Source organism: Pelodiscus sinensis, chromosome 6, assembly GCF_049634645.1.
Source record: "Pelodiscus sinensis isolate JC-2024 chromosome 6, ASM4963464v1, whole genome shotgun sequence".
Classification (NCBI taxonomy): Eukaryota; Metazoa; Chordata; order Testudines; family Trionychidae; genus Pelodiscus; species Pelodiscus sinensis.
Window position 1 is genome coordinate 117,944,116 of NC_134716.1, and position 10,645 is coordinate 117,954,760.

A 10,645-nucleotide genomic window follows, 5' to 3' on the forward strand; every position below is an offset into this window, starting at 1 on the left:
CCAGAGTCTACCCCTTTAATGGCTCTGGGGCTGGGAGAGAGGAGAGTAAGTTTTCCTGGTTGTGCCCAGAGTGGCCACCAGGGCTGCCTGGGAAGGGCTAAAAGCCACTTATTTCGAATTAAGTGTCTACACAGCACTTAATTCGAAATAGCTATTTCTAATTTGACATTACTCCTTGTAGAATGAGGTTTACCAAATCCGAATTAAGTGCACCGCTATTTTGAATTAATTTCGAAATAGCGGTTTGCACGTATAGACGCTATTAAAGTTAATTTGTAATAACGGCTGTTATTTCGAATTAACTTGGCAGTGTAGACATACCCTCATAGAGCTGAAACCCACAGTGTCATTTTGAAAATATTTAGGTGCTATCAACACTAGGAACTGAACTCTGCCATTTGGGATTAAAAGGATGAGAAATATCTACCTGTGTGGGCTGGGACCCAGATCCTCCCCTCCCTCAGTATGCTGATATTTAATCTGGAGTCATTTATTCCAAGCACTAAATGCATAGACCCATACAACAGACTTCCATGCTGCTTTTTTCTGTAGCCACATTCCATGCTGTGAATAAGTGCTCCTGCTTTTATAAACCAACACCCCAGCTAATCCCATTTCAAAACAAGGCCAAAACAAGCCAGTCCCTGAAAGAACACCAACACTTTGTGACTGGATCCCTGGCATGCAGTCTATGACTGTTGACCTTAATCCTTACTCCCCTTTGTCTCCCTTCTCCTTATCCCCTTGTCCCCCATATGTCCCCTACCCCCCCAAAAATCAACAAGCTGCCAGCAACTTTAAAAGCCTGACAAGCAAAAAAAGTAGCCAACGTGTCTAATCCAAGTGAGACTGTGTGGGTATGTCTACACTACAAAGTTAGTTCGAACTAACGGACGTTAGTTCGAACTAACTTTCATAGGCGCTACACTAGCGCTCCGTTAGTTTGAATTTAATTCGAACTAACGGAGCGCTTAGTTTGAACTAGGTAATCCTCATTCCACGAGGATTAAGCCTAGTTCGAATTTACTAGTTCGAATTAAGGGGTGGGTAGCCCCTTAATTCGAACTAGTGGGAGGCTAGCCCTCCCCAGGTTTCCCTGGTGGCCACTCTGGCCAACACCAGGGAAACTCGTATGCCCCCCTCCCGGCCCCGGACCCCTTAAAGGGGCACGGGTTGGCTACGGTGCCCGTGCCAGGTGCAAGCCTGCCAGCACCCAGCCAACAGACCCTGCACCTGGCACGGATCGAGCCACCCACCCGATGCCCCCCAGCCCTCCCCCTCTTCCCGGGACCAGGCTGGCGGCTCCCGGGAGCTTGCCCGGGACCGCAAGAGGCGGGCACCCACCTGGGCTAGTGCGGACATCGTGGACCTCGTCCACGACCTCCGCACTAGGCACAGGAAAGTGGCCGGCTTGGGCAGGATAGCTGCCAGCCTGGCCACCCAGGAGCAGGTGTGCATGAAAATCAAGGTGGTCCACTGAGACCCCCGACCCTGAGCCCTGAGCTTACAATGGCCGTACTGGGTCAGACCAAAGGTCCATCTAGCCCAGTAGCCTGTCTGCCGACAGCGGCCAACCCTAGGGACCCTGGAGGGGATGGACCGAAGACACTGACCAAGCCATTTGTCTCGTGCCATCCCTCTCCAGCCTTCCACAAACCTTGGGCAGGGACACCACTCCTACCCCCTGGCTAATACCACTCCATGGACCCAACCTCCATGACTTGATCTCACGTCCCTTTAAACTCTGTTCCAGTTCTAGCCTTCACAGCCTCCTGCAGCAAGGAGTTCCACAGGTTGACTCTTTGCTTTGTGAAGAAGAACTTTCTGTTACTAGTTTGAAGCCTGCTACCCATTCCTTTCCTTTGGTGTCCTCTAGTCCTTCTTTATGGGAACTAATGAAGAACTTTTCTGTATGCACCCTCTCCACCCAACTCCTGCTTTTAGAGACCTCTATCCTGTCCCCCCTCCGTCTCCTCTTTTCTAAGCTGAAAAGTCCCAGTCTCTTTAGCCTCTCTTCATATGGGACCTGTTCCCAGCCCCTGATCATTTTAGTTGCCCTCCCCTCTCCCAGCCTCTCTCTTCCCCTCTCCCACCTCCTTTTCCCAGTTTCCCCCAGTTTTGTTCAATAAAGACAGATTCCATTTTTGAACACAATTGTCCTTTATTTTGTACATCAAGAAGAGGGGCTAGGGAAGGGTAAGTGGAAGGAGGTGAGGGAGGAATGGGGTACGCGCCCCCGATGGGGAGGACTGGGCTGACTCTGCGGGCTTCTGGGGGTGGAAGCTCTCCTGCAGCCCCCCAATTTCCCCCTCTCCCCAGATGGCAGCCTGCGGCAAGTGCAGCCGGTCTGATGGTCGAGTGCTATGATGTGCCCAGTGTGGGTACTCCGGGCAATCCAAGCCAGGACTGCTTTGCAAGCAGGGCACCCCTGAGAACTGTCTGTCCGGGGTGGGGGTCGGGACCCTTTAAGCACAGCCCTCCGCTAGCCTGAGACAGCAGCTCCACGCTCTAAGTCCTCCTCTGATGCCCTGCCGGCACTGCTTCCGGCCATCCTTAACCTCGGTTCAGGGTCCACTTAATGTGGACGCGCTAGTTCGAATTAGCAAAACCCTAATTCGAACTAGTTTTTAGTTCTAGATGCGTTAGTTCGAATTAGCTTAGTTCGAATTAACTAATTCGAACTAAGTTAGTTCGAATTAGCGCTGTAGTGTAGACGTACCCTGTGACAGGGCTTGCCAACCCCGCACTAGACAAGGGGAAGGGGAGCAGGCCTATTGGGTAAAATACACCTCTCCCTCGCAGCCCTGCTGGGCATGCTCCCTGTGCAGCCTAGGTATAAAAGGCTGCAGAGCTGCTCAGTTGGGACTGACCTCCGGAGGGGAAGGAGCTCCTGCCCGAGCACCAGAGCCATGGCCTCAGCAGCCAGAGCAAGAGAGGCTGGACCAGCTGCCCGCGCCGCTACTAGCCCCGGGCCGAGCAGCCACAACACTGGCTACGCCTAGACACGGTCGCTGCACCAGCCACTGCTGACCCCGACGCCATACCTGCTAACACCACTGCTGCCGCCAGACCAGCCTCTGCAGCTAGGAGGGCCCTGGGTTGGGGCCCGGTGGAGAGGGAGGGCCCGGGCCCACCTATGCCTTCCTCCCAGATCCCGGAAGGAGAGGGGGATCTCATAAAGGACGAGGCCGCTGGGCCTGCATTTAAAGGACCAGGCTTCAGGATGCGGGGCTAGTGACCCCGCCACAACCTGAAACAAGCCCAGTTTCTGCTTGTTTTCTGCAGGTTTGGTAACAATCCTTGTTTACCAAGCATCCCAGCCTGTCTGGACCTCTATACAGAGATATCTAGTGACCAACTCGTGTAGAGCAAGTCAATCCATTTCACCATATGTAGGGCCAAAATGACCATAGGTGTAGTTCCACTATGTAGGGATGGAGAAGAGGGCAGGTTGCCCATAGACAACTCATACAGGTGGGATCTTGCACCGGTGCGGATACTCAGACTTCAGAAAGGTGGAGACTGGTTTGGGTTGGAGGGCCAGACAATCCACCCCTATAACCACTCCTTTTGTGAGAGTCAGGGGGGCTCAGCTAGAATTCCATCATTCTCCTACAGCGCTTTGCAATGTGCAGCTCCTCTGACTGCCTTTCAAGCATTGCATTCTTGCAGGTTATTTGTGTGTGTGTTTTTCTGCTGTTTTTTTGTTGATGGTCATTTTACAGCAAGGGAAAAAAGATCCAGTCCACAAAACCCCTTCAAAATGCCCCAGCAATTTCATTTGTTACCAGCAAGCCCTTTCTAGCAACAGCTTGACAAGAAAGTATCAAAGTGCCAAGAAAAATTTTTAAAAAATGATTTGCTTCCTTGATGCTAAAATAAGGCTTAATGGATTGGAAACTGCTCCTCAGGCTGACTGATGTGTGGTTTATTATGAAGTTTCAGTTTAAAGTGATTTAAAGTGGCTGAATTACAGTGTCCCCCATACACCTTCCCACCTACTCTGCAGTGAAAAACACCCACAGACCTTTTAACTCCAGAGGAAATATGCATGCAGCTGGAAGAGAATGTCAAGGGCTGATTGAAAGCAAAGTTTAAATAATGCTATGATTAATGATGATCATGCACATGCTTAAAGACACGGGCACATTCTGCAAAAACTCATGGCAAAATGACACACATTGTTTCTCTCTGCTCCAATTGCAGCTCTCCCGGGGATGCTTGTCCTTGTCAAAGACATGTCTGTAATGCCTGCTTATGCAGCACTGCATCCCGTAGGCCAAATGCAGCCCCCGCTTTCCTGCATCTTGGATTAATAAGGGGTTGTGGTTATCGTTTGTTCTTGTGATCACGTCATCTTCTGCCTTTGTCATGCCTGGAAAAAAAAACAAAACAACCACAACAAATCCTACAGCTAAACCCAGTCTCAATTATTTAAACAAATGGCATGTTGCAGGCTTCCCTGCTGTCTAAACAGTCGTTGAGGAGTTGTTACCACACCGCTCCATGCAGGAAGCATTGGACCGGAATTACAGTGATCTGTGGGAGACACGCTGTAGTGGGATGTGCAGTGCTGGGTTCTATGGGATAAAGAAAACTCAAGAAACCTCAGAGATTAGCCCGGACCCGAGATTTCAGGTCTGGCCACAACTGCTTTAGTGAGGGAGGCCTGGATCCTCCAAGGTGGCTTCTGATGTGAGGAGCCTAAATACTTCTGGTATGTTTGACCCAGCAGCCACATTGATCTGAGCATTGAGGACACTAGTACCAGCATTTGACCGGGTCAGGCCCCCGACTGGAACAGGAAATCTAAGAACTACTAGCTTCAGCTTGAGACGACTTCATTAGTTCAGGCTGTATCTTTAGTTTAGTTCCCAAAGTGGACACTGAAGATCAGGGTGACTCTATGGGTAGATGAAATTTGCTGGATTATCACAGTGTATAGATGTAATCCACATGGGTGGTCGGGGAAGGTAGGGATGGGGGAGGCAAGCCCCCAGTCCCACCCCTTCTGCTAGGTCTCGCCCCTTCCTGCCCCCGGGAGGCAGGGTGCTCCTCCCTTCCAACTACGGGGAGGGGAGAGGAGGGGAACGGACGTGCGCTCGCCCCAGCCCCGGTGGAAGGCGCACCGCACTGCGTGGCCCTGCCGAACCCAGCCCACCCTCTCCAGCACCGGGGGTGGGAGGAGGCAAGGCGTGGGGGAAGGAAAAGGGGGTGTGACGTGGCCAGGCCTGGCCTCACCAGCCCCGGAGCACCAGGAGGGTGGGCCCTGGGGGCAGCAATACTCCGCCCCCAGAATGCCTTCAGCAGGCGTTCTGGGGGTGGAGTATGGGTATGGCCACTTGCAGCTCCTGATGGTTGCGGTCCACTGCTTCCAGCCAATGGGAGCTGCAGGAAGTGGTGGTCTGGCCCATGGGCTGATTATTGCCCGCCCCTGCTCGACAGCCTTAGTTGAATGCTAGCTGGCTGTTAGCACAGGTGAAGAAAATCTTCCTTTTTTTGTTTGTTTTGTTTTAAACCTGCTACCTATTAATTTCATTTGGTAATCCCTAGTCATGGGAACAAGTAAATAACTGTTCCTTGTTTATTTCTCTACCCCCGTCATGATTTTATAGACCTCTATCATATCTTCCCTTAGTCTGCTAAGCAGAAAACCACAAGTTGAGGGAAACTTTTTCTTTTTTTCCAAGGGTGAGGTGTTTGACGTCAATGAAAGCCAGAGGGAGAATTTTTTAAATTGAATTTGAGCCTTGGACTGAAATAATTTAGGGAGTGAGATTGATTCATTAAAATAACAATATTCAGGCTTTTAAAATATATATCAGCTTAGCCTAGAAAATTAACTAGCATGAACTGCTGGTCAAAGATCAACACTTGCTGTTTTCAATATCTGATTACGAATGAATGAGCTGGGAGTGCCCTGCAGAAGAGTTTTTATTAAACGAACAGTAGCTAAAGCTGAAGTACAGTGGGACAACTGTGGAAATATATATAACAAGAAGCTAATGAATATATTCATTTTGATTAATCTTGTCCTACAAATGCAAAATTAATTCTGAACCATGAAACACTTCGGACAGTGGTGACTTTTCCCATCATTTCTGATCTCTTCTTCTCTCTCGTGCATAACTGCACAACATCAGATTGTTATCAGATAATTCAATTACTTCATCGGCAATACAGAGGAATCTGTAAAAAGGGAGAAGAGAAACTACTATTTCTCCCCCATCCGCTTATCAAGTATTGTTGTTCACTGTCATAGCAGAGTGTTTTCCAAGTCCAAATCTTAGTTGTTCTTGTCAGCTAAATCTATCCTTCCATGTTGTGGTTTAGGTATATCTATCCTTCTGATTGAAATATGTCATTGCTACAACAACGCACATGCATATGCAAGGAGAAGCACATTTACAATAACAGTAAAACAAATACACAAAGGGCATTTTGCTCTTAGACCAGGTGTGATTCTAGCAGTAGTCCCTCTTCTTAGTCCAGGAGATTCCTGCTCAGCATACTAGTAATACTGTACCTAATGGAAAAGCAAACCTCGGGTACATCACCCGAAATTGACCAGAGCAGTGAAATCCTGGCCCAATGAAGTCAATGGGAGTTTGGCTATTGATTCCAGTACCGCCAGGTTTAAACCTAGGGCTGCTAATCCTGCTGTGGCTGTATGCAGTAGAGAGCAGGAGCAAGATCCTGGTGTTCTGAAACATCAGGAACATTCAGTGTCTCATGCAATGGCTCATGGCTTTTCTTTTGAGCCAAATCTTGGGGCTGCCATGCAAAACCTGAATGGGACCAGTATTTTGTAATCTATGTCAGTGCTGTGTAAGTAACAAGGGTCAGATTTTTCTGAGATGGTGCGTATCAGCAGCTCTCACTGACTCCATTTGGTGCTGTGGGTAGTCAGGGTTGTGGAAATCAGGCTCTGTGGCCTAAAGTTTAATCAGCAGCTAGAAATTTTGGGTGGCACAATTTTTTGAGAGCCCATCTTGAGAAGTCATTCTGAAAATCAGGCCTTTATTGCGACCCAAGTTGGAATCCCAAAACCAGAGGCGTCGTAAGTCCCAGTCATTTTGCAAAGGTTAGGTCCATATCAGTAGGACTTCATAAGTTCAAGAACTGAATCATATGATTTAATATAAAAGTGGCTTTTCTTATTTGTAACACATAATTTATGTGAGATTTTATCATGCTTACCTTTATCTGCAATGTTTTCTATTGGCCACATGGCAATTTATAATGCTTAGCTCTGTGAAGTACTTAAAGAGCTACATTTACAAGGTGCTATATGAGTGGGAAAGTATTTAATAACAGGAAGGAAGTGGTATGTAAACATTTCAGGGCAGGACAGAATCAGGTTACATTTTGTGACACCTCCCCGCCCCCAGAAAAAATCTGAGGAAAAATTGACATCTTGTTTTGATATATTGGAAATTAAACATTTCCATATATATATATATTAGTTTAAAATGACCTTTTGGTTAGAAATTTCCTTTAATTTGATTTAAAATAAAAAAAAATGGAGTAACTCCTACAAAAAAATGAGGAGTATCATTAGTTCAAACCAAGGGGTTTGGTTCGAACTACTGCGTCCTGGCGCGCATTTCCTGATTCGAATCAGCTGTGATTCGAACTAGCGCACCGGTGAGATCATGCTAATGAAGCGTGGGATATTTAAATTCCCGCTTCATTAGCAATTTTGAATGCCTGTATTTGCATCTCTAGTTTGAACTAGAGTGCAAGTGTAGACATACCCTATGAGTTAAAGATTTGGTAGAGGGATGGATACAAAAATCCTCAATGAGCTCTACAAATATAGACCCACTAAAATCAAAAGGCAGACTAGACAGTGTGGATCTTTCAGTCCTGTTTGCACTCAGAAATATGCTGCAATTTACCAATTTACTTTATGATGTCTGATGAAGAAAGGGAAATTTTGGTTCACCAATAGGATTCTTACCAGTTTCTGTCCTTTTACAAATATCTCTCTCATTGCGTAGTGTGGGCTTGCAGACTTCAGGCTCACAGAACCAGCTTTCAATGAAGATCTCCCCCAGTTTTGGGGATTAGATATCACTATTTTTTTTGGTTAATTCAATTTTGCTTCATTCTGGCTTCTAAGCAAACAATGGGCTCTCTATGTCATTGTCTGAAGCACATTCATGTTTGTGCTAAGGAACCCAGAGTCTTACTGTGTAATCTGAAAGAATTTTTCACAATGGATTATCCCTGACCATATTTAGCAAACATGTCACATACCACAATATGGGCCAGCAGTATGTGTGAGAGAGAGAGGCTGCCTCTTGCAGCCTAATAGTATGTATAGGCATCAGAGTGGTGTGTACCTAGAATTACAAGAGGTGTGACGTTGCCACAATATTTGTAGTTTTTAACATCAGATAAGTGGGGGGTTTCACGGAATTAGATAGCCCCGCAATTTAATTGGAAGAAAGAAATATTAGAGTACTGGATTGAGAATCCGAACTCTTGGGCTCTTTCCAAGCTCCACCACTGACTCACTTTGCAACCTTGGGCAAGTGACAACCTCTCTGGGTCTCAGTTTCACCTACTGTATTGTAAAATGGAAATCAAATGCATACCAATTTTATAGGGGTATTTTGGGGTTTTATTAATTTGTGTCAGTAAAGCACTAGGAGACTGAATTTTTAGAGCAATGTTTGCCTGACAAAGTATAGTTATATTCCTGACTCTTACACGTTGCAACATTGTGCTGTCTGTGCTGCAGTATTGTGTTGCATGTGTTTATCCATATCCGTGTCGTGAGAGAGGTTTCCTGCATGCCTGTTTTTTGGCTGGGAAACATTAACTAGACTATCCCATGCCTAGCTAATGTGGCATAGTCTAGATCACACTATAGCCCTCCAAAAACACTGTTGCATGCAACATGGCTTTTATTTCCAGTGATATACATGATGCAAAGTACTGTGACCCCATCTTGCATCCCTGATAGCCAATTTCTGTGTCAGATGCTTGCTCCCATCTAGTTTAAAATAATTAAAAAAAATCTGTTTAATTTGACTCATCCCAGGAGTAGGAAGATTAGAAAGATGATCACATATGAAAAGCCAGATTTTCAAGGGGCCTCTCTGAAACAAAGAGTGCTAATGGGCAATCGTGCCATACACGTGTGTTGGGGTTTTTTTGCACCTACGTGGATGCTCCAGCAAATATTGCAGGCGCATTTGAAAATGTGATAATTGATTTTGTATTTCTTGGTTCTTGCAGAGAGGTGTTTCTTCAGGGATAGTGTCTCTAGCCTCTGTTTTGCCAGAACCTGGGAATGGGCAACAGGTGATGATAATTTTCTATTCTGTTCATTCCCTTGCGGCACCTGGCATTAGCCATGGTGGGAAGACAGGGTACTAGGCTAGATGATCTTTGATCTCACCTACTATGACCTTTCTTCTTCTGTTTTCTCTGATACATTGTAGTGCTGGTTTGAAGACAATGAGTATAAATTTCCTTTATACATATTACTGGGGACAGTATGGCTACATCTACATTGGCAAGATTTTGCGCAAATACTTTTAACGCAGAGTTTTTGCGTTCAAGTATTTGCGCAAGAGAGCATCTACACTGGCATGTGCTTTTGCGCAAAAGCATCCGTGCCAGTGTAGACGCTCTCTTGCGCAAGAAAGCTCTGATGGCCATTTTAGCCATCGGGCTTTCTTGCGCAAGAAATTCATGTTGCCTGTCTACACTGGCCTCTTGCGCAAGAACAGTTGCGCAAGAGTGCTTATCCCTGAGCGGGAGCATCATAGTTCTTGCGCAAGAAGCACTGATTTCACACATTAGAACATCACTGTTCTTGTGCAAGAACTCCCCGCCAGTGTAGATAGGCAGCATGTTTTTGTGCAAAAGCAGGTGCTTTTGGCAAAATCATGCCTATGTAGACACAGCCTATTAGCGCAAGATTATACTTGTAACAGGAAACATCTCACTTTTTTAGATATTTCCTCATACTCTGGTCACTGCTTCAGGGACATAATTCTCCTGGGAATGTAAAAAATTCACACGTTGTCCTCAAGTGTCACATTTTCTAGTTAACTCTGATTCAGCAAATGAAGGGGGCAAAACACCGGTATCCAAACTTCTCAGGATGGTGGTGCACATGTTGACACTAAGGGGAGAGAGTTGTTGCAGCTAACCAGTTTGGGACAGTGCAATATGTTATAGGGTGATTTTTATTCTAATGCTACTCACTGTAAGATCTGTAGGATCACAGGGTATCACCTCACTGGTTGGTGTTGAGATACATTAGCCCTTAAAATACATCTGTGTCCAAATTCTGCTCTGGTACATGTGGTGTAGTCAATAGTCATATTTAAGTGTAACAGAGCAGCATTTGCTCCAAAGAGAACCAGGATTCTCAGTCAAAAATTTCAAAGGTACAAAAGAACCATTTGACACCCAACTCCACGTCAAAGTAAAGCGGAGATGAGCACCTCCCCCCTCTTTCATGCCTTTCAGAGTCTTTCTTTTAAGTTTCATAGGCAGATCTGTCCATATCCTATCATATGGTCTCTGAGCCTGGAACTCAGGCTGTTCCCTTCCATTACTGCTGAACAGGGACAGCATGCTAGCTAGATCCCAGCTAGACGTGAAGGAACTCACAGGGGAT

At 46.3% G+C, this 10,645-nt stretch overlaps 1 protein-coding gene across 8 annotated transcripts in view; it reads left to right on the top strand.

Annotated features, from left to right (window-relative positions):
- ST8SIA5 (ST8 alpha-N-acetyl-neuraminide alpha-2,8-sialyltransferase 5) overlaps positions 1–10,645 on the top strand; it is a 97,375-nt gene that overhangs the window by 18,051 nt on the left and 68,679 nt on the right. For 2 of the 8 annotated variants that reach the window (XM_075932720.1, XM_075932722.1), the window contains exon 2: positions 9,250–9,315. The exons of the other annotated variants lie outside the window; for them this stretch is intronic. The gene's annotated coding sequence lies outside the window, so the exon portion shown is untranslated. The remainder of the gene's footprint in view (positions 1–9,249; positions 9,316–10,645) is intronic. 8 annotated transcript variants of the gene reach the window in all.